Below are 15,227 nucleotides of genomic sequence, written 5' to 3'. Positions count from 1 at the left end.
TATCCTGGAAAAAAAGAAGCTTCCTTCGAACCGGATTTGAACCGGTGGCCTAAGGATTGCTGCTTTAACCTCTACAGTCCTCCGCTCTACCATCTGAGCTACCGAAGGATTCTGACGCACATGCAGCATAGATCCAGAAACAAGGACGTTGACAAAGATACCAGTTCGGTTGTGGCTTTTTCAACTCTTTAAGGTCCACCAAAGAGGAAACCTCACACTGTACCAGTTGGACATGTAGAGCTACCAACACGTATGTCTGTTAACAACATTGGCATGCGTACTGCATTTTGGACACGTGGATGGTAAAAGGCCACGGGTTGGTCCCACCAATGGTTAGAACAATTTGAATTGCTTTTTGAGAAAATCTATTGTGATGTCACATAGAGAGAGAGAGAAAGGAAAGGCTGAGTGGCTTTAATTGGTGTTTTTTTTTTCATCATTAACAAGGACATAGACAAAATAATTAATGACAAGGAAGTCACAGGTAGGCAGATGTAAAGCTGGAAGTTCAGCTTAATCCAATAGTCTGCCTGACGATGAGTGAACGGTGCTCAAGAGCTGACGGTCATGTAAAGTTCAACGCCTGAACAGGGACTTGAACCCTGGACCCTCAGATTAAAAGTATGATGCTCTACCGACTGAGCTATCCAGGCTACGTTTAGCCTTGCTCTGTGATTCAGAACATGTCCAGATATTCTTGACCTCTGACATGGGAAGCATTTGACAGTCTTGACACAAAAAGGTCCACATGTTCTGGTGTGGTCACGAATAACCCACATTCTGGTCTTTCTTCACTCATGAATAACGGCCAGCCAGAACTCATGTAAAGGCCTTCATCCATTAGCATAACATCGCTGTCCCTGATGGTCTAGTGGCTAGGATTCGGCGCTCTCACCGCCGCGGCCCGGGTTCGATTCCCGGTCAGGGAAAACAGAAAACTTTTTGCCCATCATGACATTAAAGGCAGTAATATCCTGGAAAAAAAGAAGCTTCCTTCGAACCGGTGGCCTAAGGATTGCTGCTTTAACCTCTACAGTCCTCCGCTCTACCATCTGAGCTACCGAAGGATTCTGACGCACATGCAGCATAGATCCAGAAACAAGGACGTTGACAAAGATACCAGTTCGGTTGTGGCTTTTTCAACTCTTTAAGGTCCACCAAAGAGGAAACCTCACACTGTACCAGTTGGACATGTAGAGCTACCAACACGTATGTCTGTTAACAACATTGGCATGCGTACTGCATTTTGGACACGTGGATGGTAAAAGGCCACGGGTTGGTCCCACCAATGGTTAGAACAATTTGAATTGCTTTTTGAGAAAATCTATTGTGATGTCACATAGAGAGAGAGAGAAAGGAAAGGCTGAGTGGCTTTAATTGTTGTTTTTTTTGTCATCATTAACAAGGACATAGACAAAATAATTAATGACAAGGAAGTCACAGGTAGGCAGACAAGCTGACGGTCATGTAAAGTTCAACGCCTGAACAGGGACTTGAACCCTGGACCCTCAGATTAAAAGTCTGATGCTCTACCGACTGAGCTATCCAGGCTACGTTTAGCCTTGCTCTGTGATTCAGAACATGTCCAGATATTCTTGACCTCTGACATGGGAAGCATTTGACAGTCTTGACACAAAAAGGTCCACATGTTCTGGTGTGGTCACGAATAACCCACATTCTGGTCTTTCTTCACTCATGAATAACGGCCAGCCAGAACTCATGTAAAGGCCTTCATCCATTAGCATAACATCGCTGTCCCTGATGGTCTAGTGGCTAGGGTTCGGCGCTCTCACCGCCGCGGCCCGGGTTCGATTCCCGGTCAGGGAAAACAGAAAACTTTTTGCTCATCATGACATTAAAGGCAGTAATATCCTGGAAAAAAAAGAAGCTTCCTTCGAACCGGATTTGAACCGGTGGCCTAAGGATTGCTGCTTTAACCTCTACAGTCCTCCGCTCTACCATCTGAGCTACCGAAGGATTCTGACGCACATGCAGCGTAGATCCAGAAACAAGGACGTTGACAAAGATACCAGTTCGGTTGTGGCTTTTTCAACTCTTTAAGGTCCACCAAAGAGGAAACCTCACACTGTACCAGTTGGACATGTAGAGCTACCAACACGTATGTCTGTTAACAACATTGGCATGCGTACTGCATTTTGGACACGTGGATGGTAAAAGGCCACGGGTTGGTCCCACCAATGGTTAGAACAATTTGAATTGCTTTTTGAGAAAATCTATTGTGATGTCACATAGAGAGAGAGAGAAAGGAAAGGCTGAGTGGCTTTAATTGGTGTTTTTTTTTGTCATCATTAACAAGGACATAGACAAAATAATTAATGACAAGGAAGTCACAGGTAGGCAGACAAGCTGACGGTCATGTAAAGTTCAACGCCTGAACAGGGACTTGAACCCTGGACCCTCAGATTAAAAGTCTGATGCTCTACCGACTGAGCTATCCAGGCTACGTTTAGCCTTGCTCTGTGATTCAGAACATGTCCAGATATTCTTGACCTCTGACATGGGAAGCATTTGACAGTCTTGACACAAAAAGGTCCACATGTTCTGGTGTGGTCACGAATAACCCACATTCTGGTCTTTCTTCACTCATGAATAACGGCCAGCCAGAACTCATGTAAAGGCCTTCATCCATTAGCATAACATCGCTGTCCCTGATGGTCTAGTGGCTAGGATTCGGCGCTCTCACCGCCGCGGCCCGGGTTCGATTCCCGGTCAGGGAAAACAGAAAACTTTTTGCTCATCATGACATTAAAGGCAGTAATATCCTGGAAAAAAAAGAAGCTTCCTTCGAACCGGATTTGAACCGGTGGCCTAAGGATTGCTGCTTTAACCTCTACAGTCCTCCGCTCTACCATCTGAGCTACCGAAGGATTCTGACGCACATGCAGCATAGATCCAGAAACAAGGACGTTGACAAAGATACCAGTTCGGTTGTGGCTTTTTCAACTCTTTAAGGTCCACCAAAGAGGAAACCTCACACTGTACCAGTTGGACATGTAGAGCTACCAACACGTATGTCTGTTAACAACATTGGCATGCGTACTGCATTTTGGACACGTGGATGGTAAAAGGCCACGGGTTGGTCCCACCAATGGTTAGAACAATTTGAATTGCTTTTTGAGAAAATCTATTGTGATGTCACATAGAGAGAGAGAGAAAGGAAAGGCTGAGTGGCTTTAATTGGTGTTTTTTTTTGTCATCATTAACAAGGACATAGACAAAATAATTAATGACAAGGAAGTCACAGGTAGGCAGACGTAAAGCTGGAAGTTCAGCTTAATCCAAAAGCCTGCCTGACGATGAGTGAACGGTGCTCAAGAGCTGACGGTCATGTAAAGTTCAACGCCTGAACAGGGACTTGAACCCTGGACCCTCAGATTAAAAGTCTGATGCTCTACCGACTGAGCTATCCAGGCTACGTTTAGCCTTGCTCTGTGATTCAGAACATGTCCAGATATTCTTGACCTCTGACATGGGAAGCATTTGACAGTCTTGACACAAAAAGGTCCACATGTTCTGGTGTGGTCACGAATAACCCACATTCTGGTCTTTCTTCACTCATGAATAACGGCCAGCCAGAACTCATGTAAAAGCCTTCATCCATTAGCATAACATCGCTGTCCCTGATGGTCTAGTGGCTAGAATTCGGCGCTCTCACCGCCGCGGCCCGGGTTCGATTCCCGGTCAGGGAAAACAGAAAACTTTTTGCTCATCATGACATTAACCCTATTATGCAGAAGCGCCCCCTAGTGGGCCCGCCGGCGGGCCCAGCTCCTTTACGGCGATATAAAACATATTAAACATTAATGAATCTCCGAACAAAAGCGCTTAAATCAAAATTTCCTATCCCATCTACATGCCTACCGAGTTTCAGCCGTCTACGTGCAGCCGATCGCGAGATATCCGGCTTTGAAGTTGACCACAAAAGTGCACCCCGCGAGGGGGTCTCCCGACATATCCGTTTACAAAACATATTTATGTTGTGAAATGTCTTAATGTTTTGTCACCTAAAAATCGTTTACTAATAAGGCTTTAATTTAAGACCTTAACAGCGTAGATCCGTTGTGGTTAAGTACCTTAAAAAGCTTGCTCACCTCACTGCAAAATTTTCCAAAATCCGCTTCCTGAATGAGACACTCCGACAAATCTGCCCCCTAAGCGTCACAGAAGCATTCTTAACGCTGATTTGACCCCTCATTACAAAGCTGCAGCGGTTCTGCTTTGATTTGAGTGGTTTTTATTGGTCTAAAGTGGGGTAGTGACTTTGAATGACAGGTTTTACAACCTCTCCCACGGCGAGGTGCGAAGGGGAGGGGGGGAGGGTGAACCAATAAGCCCACAGAGACAAGCTGGAGCCTCAGAAGTGATTGAAAGCTGTTCTAACCAATAGTGTACATCCTTCCGAAGCTAACCAGCCCTCATATGACATGATTGGTCAAGTATATTTTTAAATTGAGCCCTCGGAAACTGGCGCTTCATTTCCAATTTCGGCCGCTAGCATAGCAACATAAGCTAACCCTTTGCTAACCTAAGCTAAGCTCCCCAGAACACACTGTTCGGCGAAACTGAAGCAGCCATGGATTATTTTGTTCGTTTTTATGCGGATTGTGGATACTTTTGAACATAAACGGATTACTTTGTGTGGAATATATGAGCAATTTTCGGAATTTTCGCCAACCCGGAAGTGAGACGGTACACCGGCTACGACGCGATTCTACGTACTGTGAGTAACAATGGATAATTTTTCATAAGCGATATTGTACAAAATATATATTCTAATACTAAACATTAACTAAGCGTTAGATTATAAACAGTTTTAGAGCGTTTGAGTGCTGCAGCACTCTGTATCGTGTCGGATGCTACCGGAGTTGGCTACGGTAACCTAGCTTATGCTGTCGGACTATATTGGACATAAATATGATATCATAACGTTCATATTTGGACATGAAATTTAGTCATTGGAATTTTCTGGTCTTGCTGTAATATGTGCAGCATTGTTGTTTGTCGTAGCTCCTCGGTTTCGTGTAAGGAATTTGTTGGCATGTTAGCTTAGTTGGCTAATGGTGTGTGTCGGGTGTGGCATATTTAGACATGGGTGTGGTGCACTTGACATACCTTGGATAAAGCTGAATAACTTTTCAATGCTTGCATGGATTTGCTCCATTTTTTCTGTGTTGTTAGAAAAGACCCTAGCGAAATTTATTGTAATTTCTGATACCACATTTGAATAACTATGTGAATATACATTCCAGTCATGTTCAAGTTCAAGTCAGCATTTGTGACATTCCTGGCATATTAGCATCTGCAATAGAGGCTCTAAAATAAACCAAATTATGTGAATATGATACTGAAGTGTATTAATATGTTCCCCCAACTGCCTACTTCAGTTTGAGCCATGAATGATAATTTTCCTATATGTACAACTTGAGATATCTAGTTTTAATGTGAACTATGTCAAAAATGTTAAAAATGGCCACCAGGCGTGCGAATCTGCAGTATAAGGTTAAAGGCAGTAATATCCTGGAAAAAAAGAAGCTTCCTTCGAACCGGATTTGAACCGGTGGCCTAAGGATTGCTGCTTTAACCTCTACAGTCCTCCGCTCTACCATCTGAGCTACCGAAGGATTCTGACGCACATGCAGCATAGATCCAGAAACAAGGACGTTGACAAAGATACCAGTTCGGTTGTGGCTTTTTCAACTCTTTAAGGTCCACCAAAGAGGAAACCTCACACTGTACCAGTTGGACATGTAGAGCTACCAACACGTATGTCTGTTAACAACATTGGCATGCGTACTGCATTTTGGACACGTGGATGGTAAAAGGCCACGGGTTGGTCCCACCAATGGTTAGAACAATTTGAATTGCTTTTTGAGAAAATCTATTGTGATGTCACATAGAGAGAGAGAGAAAGGAAAGGCTGAGTGGCTTTAATTGGTGTTTTTTTTTTCATCATTAACAAGGACATAGACAAAATAATTAATGACAAGGAAGTCACAGGTAGGCAGATGTAAAGCTGGAAGTTCAGCTTAATCCAATAGTCTGCCTGACGATGAGTGAACGGTGCTCAAGAGCTGACGGTCATGTAAAGTTCAACGCCTGAACAGGGACTTGAACCCTGGACCCTCAGATTAAAAGTATGATGCTCTACCGACTGAGCTATCCAGGCTACGTTTAGCCTTGCTCTGTGATTCAGAACATGTCCAGATATTCTTGACCTCTGACATGGGAAGCATTTGACAGTCTTGACACAAAAAGGTCCACATGTTCTGGTGTGGTCACGAATAACCCACATTCTGGTCTTTCTTCACTCATGAATAACGGCCAGCCAGAACTCATGTAAAGGCCTTCATCCATTAGCATAACATCGCTGTCCCTGATGGTCTAGTGGCTAGGATTCGGCGCTCTCACCGCCGCGGCCCGGGTTCGATTCCCGGTCAGGGAAAACGGAAAACTTTTTGCCCATCATGACATTAAAGGCAGTAATATCCTGGAAAAAAAGAAGCTTCCTTCGAACCGGATTTGAACCGGTGGCCTAAGGATTGCTGCTTTAACCTCTACAGTCCTCCGCTCTACCATCTGAGCTACCGAAGGATTCTGACGCACATGCAGCATAGATCCAGAAACAAGGACGTTGACAAAGATACCAGTTCGGTTGTGGCTTTTTCAACTCTTTAAGGTCCACCAAAGAGGAAACCTCACACTGTACCAGTTGGACATGTAGAGCTACCAACACGTATGTCTGTTAACAACATTGGCATGCGTACTGCATTTTGGACACGTGGATGGTAAAAGGCCACGGGTTGGTCCCACCAATGGTTAGAACAATTTGAATTGCTTTTTGAGAAAATCTATTGTGATGTCACATAGAGAGAGAGAGAAAGGAAAGGCTGAGTGGCTTTAATTGGTGTTTTTTTTTTCATCATTAACAAGGACATAGACAAAATAATTAATGACAAGGAAGTCACAGGTAGGCAGATGTAAAGCTGGAAGTTCAGCTTAATCCAATAGTCTGCCTGACGATGAGTGAACGGTGCTCAAGAGCTGACGGTCATGTAAAGTTCAACGCCTGAACAGGGACTTGAACCCTGGACCCTCAGATTAAAAGTATGATGCTCTACCGACTGAGCTATCCAGGCTACGTTTAGCCTTGCTCTGTGATTCAGAACATGTCCAGATATTCTTGACCTCTGACATGGGAAGCATTTGACAGTCTTGACACAAAAAGGTCCACATGTTCTGGTGTGGTCACGAATAACCCACATTCTGGTCTTTCTTCACTCATGAATAACGGCCAGCCAGAACTCATGTAAAGGCCTTCATCCATTAGCATAACATCGCTGTCCCTGATGGTCTAGTGGCTAGGATTCGGCGCTCTCACCGCCGCGGCCCGGGTTCGATTCCCGGTCAGGGAAAACGGAAAACTTTTTGCCCATCATGACATTAAAGGCAGTAATATCCTGGAAAAAAAGAAGCTTCCTTCGAACCGGATTTGAACCGGTGGCCTAAGGATTGCTGCTTTAACCTCTACAGTCCTCCGCTCTACCATCTGAGCTACCGAAGGATTCTGACGCACATGCAGCATAGATCCAGAAACAAGGACGTTGACAAAGATACCAGTTCGGTTGTGGCTTTTTCAACTCTTTAAGGTCCACCAAAGAGGAAACCTCACACTGTACCAGTTGGACATGTAGAGCTACCAACACGTATGTCTGTTAACAACATTGGCATGCGTACTGCATTTTGGACACGTGGATGGTAAAAGGCCACGGGTTGGTCCCACCAATGGTTAGAACAATTTGAATTGCTTTTTGAGAAAATCTATTGTGATGTCACATAGAGAGAGAGAGAAAGGAAAGGCTGAGTGGCTTTAATTGGTGTTTTTTTTTGTCATCATTAACAAGGACATAGACAAAATAATTAATGACAAGGAAGTCACAGGTAGGCAGACGTAAAGCTGGAAGTTCAGCTTAATCCAAAAGCCTGCCTGACGATAAGTGAACGGTGCTCAAGAGCTGACGGTCATGTAAAGTTCAACGCCTGAACAGGGACTTGAACCCTGGACCCTCAGATTAAAAGTCTGATGCTCTACCGACTGAGCTATCCAGGCTACGTTTAGCCTTGCTCTGTGATTCAGAACATGTCCAGATATTCTTGACCTCTGACATGGGAAGCATTTGACAGTCTTGACACAAAAAGGTCCACATGTTCTGGTGTGGTCACGAATAACCCACATTCTGGTCTTTCTTCACTCATGAATAACGGCCAGCCAGAACTCATGTAAAAGTCTTCATTCATTAGCATAACATAGCTGTCCCTGATGGTCTAGTGGCTAGGATTCGGCGCTCTCACCGCCGCGGCCCGGGTTCGATTCCCGGTCAGGGAAAACAGAAAACTTTTTGCTCATCATGACATTAAGGGCAGTAATATCCTGGAAAAAAAAGAAGCTTCCTTCGAACCGGATTTGAACCGGTGGCCTAAGGATTGCTGCTTTAACCTCTACAGTCCTCCGCTCTACCATTTGAGCTACCGAAGGATTCTGACGCACATGCAGCATAGATCCAGAAACAAGGACGTTGACAAAGATACCAGTTCGGTTGTGGCTTTTTCAACTCTTTAAGGTCCACCAAAGAGGAAACCTCACACTGTACCAGTTGGACATGTAGAGCTACCAACACGTATGTCTGTTAACAACATTGGCATGCGTACTGCATTTTGGACACGTGGATGGTAAAAGGCCACGGGTTGGTCCCACCAATGGTTAGAACAATTTGAATTGCTTTTTGAGAAAATCTATTGTGATGTCACATAGAGAGAGAGAGAAAGGAAAGGCTGAGTGGCTTTAATTGTTGTTTTTTTTGTCATCATTAACAAGGACATAGACAAAATAATTAATGACAAGGAAGTCACAGGTAGGCAGACAAGCTGACGGTCATGTAAAGTTCAACGCCTGAACAGGGACTTGAACCCTGGACCCTCAGATTAAAAGTCTGATGCTCTACCGACTGAGCTATACAGGCTACGTTTAGCCTTGCTCTGTGATTCAGAACATGTCCAGATATTCTTGACCTCTGACATGGGAAGCATTTGACAGTCTTGACACAAAAAGGTCCACATGTTCTGGTGTGGTCACGAATAACCCACATTCTGGTCTTTCTTCACTCATGAATAACGGCCAGCCAGAACTCATGTAAAGGCCTTCATCCATTAGCATAACATCGCTGTCCCTGATGGTCTAGTGGCTAGGATTCGGCGCTCTCACCGCCGCGGCCCGGGTTCGATTCCCGGTCAGGGAAAACAGAAAACTTTTTGCTCATCATGACATTAAAGGCAGTAATATCCTGGAAAAAAAAGAAGCTTCCTTCGAACCGGATTTGAACCGGTGGCCTAAGGATTGCTGCTTTAACCTCTACAGTCCTCCGCTCTACCATCTGAGCTACCGAAGGATTCTGACGCACATGCAGCGTAGATCCAGAAACAAGGACGTTGACAAAGATACCAGTTCGGTTGTGGCTTTTTCAACTCTTTAAGGTCCACCAAAGAGGAAACCTCACACTGTACCAGTTGGACATGTAGAGCTACCAACACGTATGTCTGTTAACAACATTGGCATGCGTACTGCATTTTGGACACGTGGATGGTAAAAGGCCACGGGTTGGTCCCACCAATGGTTAGAACAATTTGAATTGCTTTTTGAGAAAATCTATTGTGATGTCACATAGAGAGAGAGAGAAAGGAAAGGCTGAGTGGCTTTAATTGGTGTTTTTTTTTGTCATCATTAACAAGGACATAGACAAAATAATTAATGACAAGGAAGTCACAGGTAGGCAGACAAGCTGACGGTCATGTAAAGTTCAACGCCTGAACAGGGACTTGAACCCTGGACCCTCAGATTAAAAGTCTGATGCTCTACCGACTGAGCTATCCAGGCTACGTTTAGCCTTGCTCTGTGATTCAGAACATGTCCATATATTCTTGACCTCTGACATGGGAAGCATTTGACAGTCTTGACACAAAAAGGTCCACATGTTCTGGTGTGGTCACGAATAACCCACATTCTGGTCTTTCTTCACTCATGAATAACGGCCAGCCAGAACTCATGTGAAAGCCTTCATTCATTAGCATAACATCGCTGTCCCTGATGGTCTAGTGGCTAGGATTCGGCGCTCTCACCGCCGCGGCCCGGGTTCGATTCCCGGTCAGGGAAAACAGAAAACTTTTTGCCCATCATGACATTAAAGGCAGTAATATCCTGGAAAAAAAGAAGCTTCCTTCGAACCGGATTTGAACCGGTGGCCTAAGGATTGCTGCTTTAACCTCTACAGTCCTCCGCTCTACCATCTGAGCTACCGAAGGATTCTGACGCACATGCAGCATAGATCCAGAAACAAGGACGTTGACAAAGATACCAGTTCGGTTGTGGCTTTTTCAACTCTTTAAGGTCCACCAAAGAGGAAACCTCACACTGTACCAGTTGGACATGTAGAGCTACCAACACGTATGTCTGTTAACAACATTGGCATGCGTACTGCATTTTGGACACGTGGATGGTAAAAGGCCACGGGTTGGTCCCACCAATGGTTAGAACAATTTGAATTGCTTTTTGAGAAAATCTATTGTGATGTCACATAGAGAGAGAGAGAAAGGAAAGGCTGAGTGGCTTTAATTGGTGTTTTTTTTTGTCATCATTAACAAGGACATAGACAAAATAATTAATGACAAGGAAGTCACAGGTAGGCAGACGTAAAGCTGGAAGTTCAGCTTAATCCAAAAGCCTGCCTGACGATAAGTGAACGGTGCTCAAGAGCTGACGGTCATGTAAAGTTCAACGCCTGAACAGGGACTTGAACCCTGGACCCTCAGATTAAAAGTCTGATGCTCTACCGACTGAGCTATCCAGGCTACGTTTAGCCTTGCTCTGTGATTCAGAACATGTCCAGATATTCTTGACCTCTGACATGGGAAGCATTTGACAGTCTTGACACAAAAAGGTCCACATGTTCTGGTGTGGTCACGAATAACCCACATTCTGGTCTTTCTTCACTCATGAATAACGGCCAGCCAGAACTCATGTAAAAGTCTTCATTCATTAGCATAACATAGCTGTCCCTGATGGTCTAGTGGCTAGGATTCGGCGCTCTCACCGCCGCGGCCCGGGTTCGATTCCCGGTCAGGGAAAACAGAAAACTTTTTGCTCATCATGACATTAAGGGCAGTAATATCCTGGAAAAAAAAGAAGCTTCCTTCGAACCGGATTTGAACCGGTGGCCTAAGGATTGCTGCTTTAACCTCTACAGTCCTCCGCTCTACCATCTGAGCTACCGAAGGATTCTGACGTACATGCAGCATAGATCCAGAAACAAGGACGTTGACAAAGATACCAGTTCGGTTGTGGCTTTTTCAACTCTTTAAGGTCCACCAAAGAGGAAACCTCACACTGTACCAGTTGGACATGTAGAGCTACCAACACGTATGTCTGTTAACAACATTGGCATGCGTACTGCATTTTGGACACGTGGATGGTAAAAGGCCACGGGTTGGTCCCACCAATGGTTAGAACAATTTGAATTGCTTTTTGAGAAAATCTATTGTGATGTCACATAGAGAGAGAGAGAAAGGAAAGGCTGAGTGGCTTTAATTGTTGTTTTTTTTGTCATCATTAACAAGGACATAGACAAAATAATTAATGACAAGGAAGTCACAGGTAGGCAGACAAGCTGACGGTCATGTAAAGTTCAACGCCTGAACAGGGACTTGAACCCTGGACCCTCAGATTAAAAGTCTGATGCTCTACCGACTGAGCTATCCAGGCTACGTTTAGCCTTGCTCTGTGATTCAGAACATGTCCAGATATTCTTGACCTCTGACATGGGAAGCATTTGACAGTCTTGACACAAAAAGGTCCACATGTTCTGGTGCGGTCACGAATAACCCACATTCTGGTCTTTCTTCACTCATGAATAACGGCCAGCCAGAACTCATGTAAAGGCCTTCATCCATTAGCATAACATCGCTGTCCCTGATGGTCTAGTGGCTAGGATTCGGCGCTCTCACCGCCGCGGCCCGGGTTCGATTCCCGGTCAGGGAAAACAGAAAACTTTTTGCTCATCATGACATTAAAGGCAGTAATATCCTGGAAAAAAAAGAAGCTTCCTTCGAACCGGATTTGAACCGGTGGCCTAAGGATTGCTGCTTTAACCTCTACAGTCCTCCGCTCTACCATCTGAGCTACCGAAGGATTCTGACGCACATGCAGCGTAGATCCAGAAACAAGGACGTTGACAAAGATACCAGTTCGGTTGTGGCTTTTTCAACTCTTTAAGGTCCACCAAAGAGGAAACCTCACACTGTACCAGTTGGACATGTAGAGCTACCAACACGTATGTCTGTTAACAACATTGGCATGCGTACTGCATTTTGGACACGTGGATGGTAAAAGGCCACGGGTTGGTCCCACCAATGGTTAGAACAATTTGAATTGCTTTTTGAGAAAATCTATTGTGATGTCACATAGAGAGAGAGAGAAAGGAAAGGCTGAGTGGCTTTAATTGGTGTTTTTTTTTGTCATCATTAACAAGGACATAGACAAAATAATTAATGACAAGGAAGTCACAGGTAGGCAGACAAGCTGACGGTCATGTAAAGTTCAACGCCTGAACAGGGACTTGAACCCTGGACCCTCAGATTAAAAGTCTGATGCTCTACCGACTGAGCTATCCAGGCTACGTTTAGCCTTGCTCTGTGATTCAGAACATGTCCAGATATTCTTGACCTCTGACATGGGAAGCATTTGACAGTCTTGACACAAAAAGGTCCACATGTTCTGGTGTGGTCACGAATAACCCACATTCTGGTCTTTCTTCACTCATGAATAACGGCCAGCCAGAACTCATGTAAAGGCCTTCATCCATTAGCATAACATCGCTGTCCCTGATGGTCTAGTGGCTAGGATTCGGCGCTCTCACCGCCGCGGCCCGGGTTCGATTCCCGGTCAGGGAAAACAGAAAACTTTTTGCTCATCATGACATTAAAGGCAGTAATATCCTGGAAAAAAAAGAAGCTTCCTTCGAACCGGATTTGAACCGGTGGCCTAAGGATTGCTGCTTTAACCTCTACAGTCCTCCGCTCTACCATCTGAGCTACCGAAGGATTCTGACGCACATGCAGCATAGATCCAGAAACAAGGACGTTGACAAAGATACCAGTTCGGTTGTGGCTTTTTCAACTCTTTAAGGTCCACCAAAGAGGAAACCTCACACTGTACCAGTTGGACATGTAGAGCTACCAACACGTATGTCTGTTAACAACATTGGCATGCGTACTGCATTTTGGACACGTGGATGGTAAAAGGCCACGGGTTGGTCCCACCAATGGTTAGAACAATTTGAATTGCTTTTTGAGAAAATCTATTGTGATGTCACATAGAGAGAGAGAGAAAGGAAAGGCTGAGTGGCTTTAATTGGTGTTTTTTTTTGTCATCATTAACAAGGACATAGACAAAATAATTAATGACAAGGAAGTCACAGGTAGGCAGACGTAAAGCTGGAAGTTCAGCTTAATCCAAAAGCCTGCCTGACGATGAGTGAACGGTGCTCAAGAGCTGACGGTCATGTAAAGTTCAACGCCTGAACAGGGACTTGAACCCTGGACCCTCAGATTAAAAGTCTGATGCTCTACCGACTGAGCTATCCAGGCTACGTTTAGCCTTGCTCTGTGATTCAGAACATGTCCAGATATTCTTGACCTCTGACATGGGAAGCATTTGACAGTCTTGACACAAAAAGGTCCACATGTTCTGGTGTGGTCACGAATAACCCACATTCTGGTCTTTCTTCACTCATGAATAACGGCCAGCCAGAACTCATGTAAAAGCCTTCATCCATTAGCATAACATCGCTGTCCCTGATGGTCTAGTGGCTAGGATTCGGCGCTCTCACCGCCGCGGCCCGGGTTCGATTCCCGGTCAGGGAAAACAGAAAACTTTTTGCTCATCATGACATTAAAGGCAGTAATATCCTGGAAAAAAAGAAGCTTCCTTCGAACCGGATTTGAACCGGTGGCCTAAGGATTGCTGCTTTAACCTCTACAGTCCTCCGCTCTACCATCTGAGCTACCGAAGGATTCTGACGCACATGCAGCATAGATCCAGAAACAAGGACGTTGACAAAGATACCAGTTCGGTTGTGGCTTTTTCAACTCTTTAAGGTCCACCAAAGAGGAAACCTCACACTGTACCAGTTGGACATGTAGAGCTACCAACACGTATGTCTGTTAACAACATTGGCATGCGTACTGCATTTTGGACACGTGGATGGTAAAAGGCCACGGGTTGGTCCCACCAATGGTTAGAACAATTTGAATTGCTTTTTGAGAAAATCTATTGTGATGTCACATAGAGAGAGAGAGAAAGGAAAGGCTGAGTGGCTTTAATTGGTGTTTTTTTTTTCATCATTAACAAGGACATAGACAAAATAATTAATGACAAGGAAGTCACAGGTAGGCAGACAAGCTGACGGTCATGTAAAGTTCAACGCCTGAACAGGGACTTGAACCCTGGACCCTCAGATTAAAAGTCTGATGCTCTACCGACTGAGCTATCCAGGCTACGTTTAGCCTTGCTCTGTGATTCAGAACATGTCCATATATTCTTGACCTCTGACATGGGAAGCATTTGACAGTCTTGACACAAAAAGGTCCACATGTTCTGGTGTGGTCACGAATAACCCACATTCTGGTCTTTCTTCACTCATGAATAACGGCCAGCCAGAACTCATGTGAAAGCCTTCATTCATTAGCATAACATCGCTGTCCCTGATGGTCTAGTGGCTAGGATTCGGCGCTCTCACCGCCGCGGCCCGGGTTCGATTCCCGGTCAGGGAAAACAGAAAACTTTTTGCCCATCATGACATTAAAGGCAGTAATATCCTGGAAAAAAAGAAGCTTCCTTCGAACCGGATTTGAACCGGTGGCCTAAGGATTGCTGCTTTAACCTCTACAGTCCTCCGCTCTACCATCTGAGCTACCGAAGGATTCTGACGCACATGCAGCATAGATCCAGAAACAAGGACGTTGACAAAGATACCAGTTCGGTTGTGGCTTTTTCAACTCTTTAAGGTCCACCAAAGAGGAAACCTCACACTGTACCAGTTGGACATGTAGAGCTACCAACACGTATGTCTGTTAACAACATTGGCATGCGTACTGCATTT

At 44.8% G+C, this 15,227-nt stretch overlaps 37 non-coding genes across 37 annotated transcripts; 13 read left to right on the top strand and 24 right to left on the bottom strand.

Moving 5' to 3' along the window:
• Nucleotides 1-21: 21 nt before the first annotated feature.
• On the bottom strand, nucleotides 22-108 carry trnay-gua (transfer RNA tyrosine (anticodon GUA)). The gene is given in 2 exon segments: nucleotides 22-57; nucleotides 72-108. It is a non-coding gene; the product is annotated as a tRNA-Tyr (tRNA).
• Nucleotides 109-857: 749 nt separating this feature from the next.
• trnae-cuc (transfer RNA glutamic acid (anticodon CUC)) lies at nucleotides 858-929 on the top strand. Its single transcript has one exon. It is a non-coding gene; the product is annotated as a tRNA-Glu (tRNA).
• A 549-nt stretch (nucleotides 930-1,478) lies between these two features.
• Nucleotides 1,479-1,551, bottom strand: trnak-uuu (transfer RNA lysine (anticodon UUU)). Its single transcript has one exon. It is a non-coding gene; the product is annotated as a tRNA-Lys (tRNA).
• Nucleotides 1,552-1,755: 204 nt separating this feature from the next.
• trnae-cuc (transfer RNA glutamic acid (anticodon CUC)) lies at nucleotides 1,756-1,827 on the top strand. The gene has a single exon. It is a non-coding gene; the product is annotated as a tRNA-Glu (tRNA).
• Nucleotides 1,828-1,890: 63 nt separating this feature from the next.
• trnay-gua (transfer RNA tyrosine (anticodon GUA)) lies at nucleotides 1,891-1,977 on the bottom strand. The gene is given in 2 exon segments: nucleotides 1,891-1,926; nucleotides 1,941-1,977. It is a non-coding gene; the product is annotated as a tRNA-Tyr (tRNA).
• A 412-nt stretch (nucleotides 1,978-2,389) lies between these two features.
• Nucleotides 2,390-2,462, bottom strand: trnak-uuu (transfer RNA lysine (anticodon UUU)). The gene has a single exon. It is a non-coding gene; the product is annotated as a tRNA-Lys (tRNA).
• Nucleotides 2,463-2,666: 204 nt separating this feature from the next.
• On the top strand, nucleotides 2,667-2,738 carry trnae-cuc (transfer RNA glutamic acid (anticodon CUC)). The gene has a single exon. It is a non-coding gene; the product is annotated as a tRNA-Glu (tRNA).
• Nucleotides 2,739-2,801: 63 nt separating this feature from the next.
• trnay-gua (transfer RNA tyrosine (anticodon GUA)) lies at nucleotides 2,802-2,888 on the bottom strand. Its single transcript is given in 2 exon segments — nucleotides 2,802-2,837; nucleotides 2,852-2,888. It is a non-coding gene; the product is annotated as a tRNA-Tyr (tRNA).
• Nucleotides 2,889-3,361: 473 nt separating this feature from the next.
• trnak-uuu (transfer RNA lysine (anticodon UUU)) lies at nucleotides 3,362-3,434 on the bottom strand. The gene has a single exon. It is a non-coding gene; the product is annotated as a tRNA-Lys (tRNA).
• Nucleotides 3,435-5,555: 2,121 nt separating this feature from the next.
• On the bottom strand, nucleotides 5,556-5,642 carry trnay-gua (transfer RNA tyrosine (anticodon GUA)). The gene is given in 2 exon segments: nucleotides 5,556-5,591; nucleotides 5,606-5,642. It is a non-coding gene; the product is annotated as a tRNA-Tyr (tRNA).
• A 749-nt stretch (nucleotides 5,643-6,391) lies between these two features.
• Nucleotides 6,392-6,463, top strand: trnae-cuc (transfer RNA glutamic acid (anticodon CUC)). The gene has a single exon. It is a non-coding gene; the product is annotated as a tRNA-Glu (tRNA).
• A 62-nt stretch (nucleotides 6,464-6,525) lies between these two features.
• trnay-gua (transfer RNA tyrosine (anticodon GUA)) lies at nucleotides 6,526-6,612 on the bottom strand. The gene is given in 2 exon segments: nucleotides 6,526-6,561; nucleotides 6,576-6,612. It is a non-coding gene; the product is annotated as a tRNA-Tyr (tRNA).
• Nucleotides 6,613-7,361: 749 nt separating this feature from the next.
• On the top strand, nucleotides 7,362-7,433 carry trnae-cuc (transfer RNA glutamic acid (anticodon CUC)). The gene has a single exon. It is a non-coding gene; the product is annotated as a tRNA-Glu (tRNA).
• Nucleotides 7,434-7,495: 62 nt separating this feature from the next.
• Nucleotides 7,496-7,582, bottom strand: trnay-gua (transfer RNA tyrosine (anticodon GUA)). Its single transcript is given in 2 exon segments — nucleotides 7,496-7,531; nucleotides 7,546-7,582. It is a non-coding gene; the product is annotated as a tRNA-Tyr (tRNA).
• Nucleotides 7,583-8,055: 473 nt separating this feature from the next.
• Nucleotides 8,056-8,128, bottom strand: trnak-uuu (transfer RNA lysine (anticodon UUU)). Its single transcript has one exon. It is a non-coding gene; the product is annotated as a tRNA-Lys (tRNA).
• A 204-nt stretch (nucleotides 8,129-8,332) lies between these two features.
• Nucleotides 8,333-8,404, top strand: trnae-cuc (transfer RNA glutamic acid (anticodon CUC)). Its single transcript has one exon. It is a non-coding gene; the product is annotated as a tRNA-Glu (tRNA).
• A 561-nt stretch (nucleotides 8,405-8,965) lies between these two features.
• Nucleotides 8,966-9,038, bottom strand: trnak-uuu (transfer RNA lysine (anticodon UUU)). Its single transcript has one exon. It is a non-coding gene; the product is annotated as a tRNA-Lys (tRNA).
• Nucleotides 9,039-9,242: 204 nt separating this feature from the next.
• Nucleotides 9,243-9,314, top strand: trnae-cuc (transfer RNA glutamic acid (anticodon CUC)). The gene has a single exon. It is a non-coding gene; the product is annotated as a tRNA-Glu (tRNA).
• Nucleotides 9,315-9,377: 63 nt separating this feature from the next.
• trnay-gua (transfer RNA tyrosine (anticodon GUA)) lies at nucleotides 9,378-9,464 on the bottom strand. The gene is given in 2 exon segments: nucleotides 9,378-9,413; nucleotides 9,428-9,464. It is a non-coding gene; the product is annotated as a tRNA-Tyr (tRNA).
• A 412-nt stretch (nucleotides 9,465-9,876) lies between these two features.
• On the bottom strand, nucleotides 9,877-9,949 carry trnak-uuu (transfer RNA lysine (anticodon UUU)). Its single transcript has one exon. It is a non-coding gene; the product is annotated as a tRNA-Lys (tRNA).
• A 204-nt stretch (nucleotides 9,950-10,153) lies between these two features.
• On the top strand, nucleotides 10,154-10,225 carry trnae-cuc (transfer RNA glutamic acid (anticodon CUC)). Its single transcript has one exon. It is a non-coding gene; the product is annotated as a tRNA-Glu (tRNA).
• A 62-nt stretch (nucleotides 10,226-10,287) lies between these two features.
• Nucleotides 10,288-10,374, bottom strand: trnay-gua (transfer RNA tyrosine (anticodon GUA)). The gene is given in 2 exon segments: nucleotides 10,288-10,323; nucleotides 10,338-10,374. It is a non-coding gene; the product is annotated as a tRNA-Tyr (tRNA).
• Nucleotides 10,375-10,847: 473 nt separating this feature from the next.
• Nucleotides 10,848-10,920, bottom strand: trnak-uuu (transfer RNA lysine (anticodon UUU)). The gene has a single exon. It is a non-coding gene; the product is annotated as a tRNA-Lys (tRNA).
• A 204-nt stretch (nucleotides 10,921-11,124) lies between these two features.
• Nucleotides 11,125-11,196, top strand: trnae-cuc (transfer RNA glutamic acid (anticodon CUC)). Its single transcript has one exon. It is a non-coding gene; the product is annotated as a tRNA-Glu (tRNA).
• A 63-nt stretch (nucleotides 11,197-11,259) lies between these two features.
• On the bottom strand, nucleotides 11,260-11,346 carry trnay-gua (transfer RNA tyrosine (anticodon GUA)). Its single transcript is given in 2 exon segments — nucleotides 11,260-11,295; nucleotides 11,310-11,346. It is a non-coding gene; the product is annotated as a tRNA-Tyr (tRNA).
• Nucleotides 11,347-11,757: 411 nt separating this feature from the next.
• trnak-uuu (transfer RNA lysine (anticodon UUU)) lies at nucleotides 11,758-11,830 on the bottom strand. The gene has a single exon. It is a non-coding gene; the product is annotated as a tRNA-Lys (tRNA).
• Nucleotides 11,831-12,034: 204 nt separating this feature from the next.
• On the top strand, nucleotides 12,035-12,106 carry trnae-cuc (transfer RNA glutamic acid (anticodon CUC)). Its single transcript has one exon. It is a non-coding gene; the product is annotated as a tRNA-Glu (tRNA).
• A 63-nt stretch (nucleotides 12,107-12,169) lies between these two features.
• On the bottom strand, nucleotides 12,170-12,256 carry trnay-gua (transfer RNA tyrosine (anticodon GUA)). The gene is given in 2 exon segments: nucleotides 12,170-12,205; nucleotides 12,220-12,256. It is a non-coding gene; the product is annotated as a tRNA-Tyr (tRNA).
• A 412-nt stretch (nucleotides 12,257-12,668) lies between these two features.
• On the bottom strand, nucleotides 12,669-12,741 carry trnak-uuu (transfer RNA lysine (anticodon UUU)). The gene has a single exon. It is a non-coding gene; the product is annotated as a tRNA-Lys (tRNA).
• Nucleotides 12,742-12,945: 204 nt separating this feature from the next.
• On the top strand, nucleotides 12,946-13,017 carry trnae-cuc (transfer RNA glutamic acid (anticodon CUC)). Its single transcript has one exon. It is a non-coding gene; the product is annotated as a tRNA-Glu (tRNA).
• Nucleotides 13,018-13,080: 63 nt separating this feature from the next.
• Nucleotides 13,081-13,167, bottom strand: trnay-gua (transfer RNA tyrosine (anticodon GUA)). The gene is given in 2 exon segments: nucleotides 13,081-13,116; nucleotides 13,131-13,167. It is a non-coding gene; the product is annotated as a tRNA-Tyr (tRNA).
• Nucleotides 13,168-13,640: 473 nt separating this feature from the next.
• On the bottom strand, nucleotides 13,641-13,713 carry trnak-uuu (transfer RNA lysine (anticodon UUU)). Its single transcript has one exon. It is a non-coding gene; the product is annotated as a tRNA-Lys (tRNA).
• A 204-nt stretch (nucleotides 13,714-13,917) lies between these two features.
• Nucleotides 13,918-13,989, top strand: trnae-cuc (transfer RNA glutamic acid (anticodon CUC)). The gene has a single exon. It is a non-coding gene; the product is annotated as a tRNA-Glu (tRNA).
• Nucleotides 13,990-14,051: 62 nt separating this feature from the next.
• trnay-gua (transfer RNA tyrosine (anticodon GUA)) lies at nucleotides 14,052-14,138 on the bottom strand. The gene is given in 2 exon segments: nucleotides 14,052-14,087; nucleotides 14,102-14,138. It is a non-coding gene; the product is annotated as a tRNA-Tyr (tRNA).
• A 411-nt stretch (nucleotides 14,139-14,549) lies between these two features.
• trnak-uuu (transfer RNA lysine (anticodon UUU)) lies at nucleotides 14,550-14,622 on the bottom strand. Its single transcript has one exon. It is a non-coding gene; the product is annotated as a tRNA-Lys (tRNA).
• Nucleotides 14,623-14,826: 204 nt separating this feature from the next.
• trnae-cuc (transfer RNA glutamic acid (anticodon CUC)) lies at nucleotides 14,827-14,898 on the top strand. Its single transcript has one exon. It is a non-coding gene; the product is annotated as a tRNA-Glu (tRNA).
• Nucleotides 14,899-14,960: 62 nt separating this feature from the next.
• Nucleotides 14,961-15,047, bottom strand: trnay-gua (transfer RNA tyrosine (anticodon GUA)). Its single transcript is given in 2 exon segments — nucleotides 14,961-14,996; nucleotides 15,011-15,047. It is a non-coding gene; the product is annotated as a tRNA-Tyr (tRNA).
• Nucleotides 15,048-15,227: the final 180 nt, after the last annotated feature.

This window comes from Brachyhypopomus gauderio, unplaced genomic scaffold (genome assembly GCF_052324685.1).
Source record: "Brachyhypopomus gauderio isolate BG-103 unplaced genomic scaffold, BGAUD_0.2 sc94, whole genome shotgun sequence".
NCBI classification, from domain to species: Eukaryota; Metazoa; Chordata; class Actinopteri; order Gymnotiformes; family Hypopomidae; genus Brachyhypopomus; species Brachyhypopomus gauderio.
Note: the sequence above shows the minus strand (reverse complement) of the source record. Positions and strands in the feature narration are given on the sequence as shown.